The sequence below is a fragment of the Dreissena polymorpha genome, chromosome 6 (assembly GCF_020536995.1).
Source record: "Dreissena polymorpha isolate Duluth1 chromosome 6, UMN_Dpol_1.0, whole genome shotgun sequence".
Lineage (NCBI taxonomy): Eukaryota > Metazoa > Mollusca > Bivalvia > Myida > Dreissenidae > Dreissena > Dreissena polymorpha.
Genome location: NC_068360.1, coordinates 114,765,752 through 114,768,204, shown reverse-complemented (window position 1 = coordinate 114,768,204; position 2,453 = coordinate 114,765,752).

Here is a 2,453-nt window from a genome sequence, read left to right as displayed (position 1 = left end):
AATGTATTTTAAACCACATTATTTTTTGATAGCGTTTCAATCGAATGCTAACCACTCTGATCCAAAACCCGATTTACGAAATCGTAATCCTGCCGTAGCGAATTATTTTATTCCTATCGAGGTTAACAATTATTGATGACAAACACACAATCCGAAATACGTTTATGATTCGTTCGATGCTTTAAAAATATTTAAAAAAAAATACTGTTAAAACCACCATTGGCAAAATTGCTGTCCCTTAAATCCTGAGAGAAACTCGATAGTATGTTTCGTCTGAGAAATGACGTCACACTAGATACGTCATAAATTGCGTAATCAAGTAAATGAAAATGATAAATACATATATTTTAAAGAAGAAAAAAAAACAGGATGATATATTATATAACGATAAAATTCATGATGCGTCCCAATAAATTTCAAAGGTCAAATATTAGAACATGTAAGAACATGTTAATCGTCACAGCGTGCGTACGAATACACTACTTCCTGTTGACCGGAGATAGGAAAATTTATTCGACCCTGCTTTATTTAGTCAATGATTGCAAAAGAGGCAGGATATAAGTCGATATCTTTAGCCTAATTAAAAAAAAAATGAGATTCACTAAAATATGTTATTGCAACAGCGTCATATTGATGGCGCGATGAAAACTAAATATAATTTAATATATATATATATATATATATAATGAACCATATGTCCGCCATAACGTTAAATACTCATAGGAATTCAACAATTGAGTGGCTGACATCAGAGTACTAGGTTCTTGTAGTTTTTCTTTTCAAAGTATAATCGAAACACTAGTTCAAGGTCAATGCCTGAAGTATCGATTGTCTGACAGCTCAATGGAACCGTTGAATGGTGTCATAGGTTTCGTTGGCAATTTCCCTGAAAGATTTCAATGGACGTTAATGTGACCCAAAATATCTAGATTATATAATTGTTTCTAAATAAAAGAAGATCCGAATGACACAGTTTTACATGTCGCAACCTTAATGTAAATTCGATGAGAACGTGTTTTCTCTTCCATTGTTTACACACATTCTGTTGACGCATTATAAAAACGGTACAAAACAATGGAAACCAAATTGATTATTGCAGTTAAATAAATGCCAAAGCGGAGTTAACACATTGTTTCTTTATTATTTTAGCAGACGTTATACGCCATAGCGATGCGCTCCGGTTCAGAATGTATAGTCCACATCCGTATTCTCGCGGTATCCCTATTTCTGCGGTATTTCGATTGCGCCCCCTACGTGTTGTTTACCTGTCAGAGTTGGTGACCCAATTTCTTTCGACGTCAGAAAACTGTATTTTCAGTGATCTTGAGCAATAGTTTGGTAAGTTGTCATTTTTATCCAACAGAAATACATTTTTTCCACCAAATTAAACAATATTTCTATTTATTTTTTCAGTATTTTAACCTTTTTTTTCAACTTATTTACGCATCGTCTGCTCACTCTTTTTCTGATGTCATGAATATGCAAATATTCCAAGCTTCGCCCATATCATTTAGGTTACACATCACTATTTAAGATTAGGCCTTAAACCACTAAATTTAATATTGTTGATTGAACCTGAATGATCATAAGGGTTGGGTCTTAAAGTGAGACGATCAATTATTTCATTTGCAGAAAATAAGAAGTGGTAAGAAGCCATACGACAAGGAAAACTTAAAGAGACCTTTCCAAGCATCTATGTCAGGCATGTCGGTTTATAGGGCAAGGTGGTTGTATGGGGTTCCAGAATCCACACTAAGGGATAGAAGCAGACATAATGTAACCCTCGACTGAAGGTCCTGTCCTGTCCGTCTCTTCAATGATGAAGAAGAAAAACTGCTTGTTGATCACATAATACACATGGTCAACATTGGATACGGCTACACAATAAGAAACATACAATATATGGCTGCTGATTATGCTCGATCACTTGGGAAATCGGTGAAAGCGAGGGAAGGTCTGAGTCAGAATTGGTTTTATGCATTTTTGGGAAGATGGGAACAACTGAAAGTTGTGGCTTCACAAAAGCTTGGAATGGCCCGTGCGAAAGCGGCATCTAAAGAAAACATAGGTAATTACTTTCAAGAACTTAAAAAAGTTCTGAATGAAAACAATTTGCTTAATGCACCGGAACGAATTTTTTATGTTGACGAGTCAGGCTTATCAACGTGTTGCCTGATTATCAGAAAAGTAAATGGCAAAAAATGTGTGTAGAAATAAAAAGCTATATTAGTCCTTCAGCCAAGTACCCAAAATTGATGTGGGGTGTACCAGTAAGGGGGGCAAAACTACACCTATATATCTTGGAAGATGCATGCCAGTAGCATGCGAAAATGGTTGATAATAGTCTGGTTTCTGGCAGCTTTTGGCCTTTTTTTCTCCTTTGAAGATGGGGCCTCAATCAGCTTAATTTTCATTAATTGTCTGGGAGAAATTGAACCGAAGTAGGGTCAATA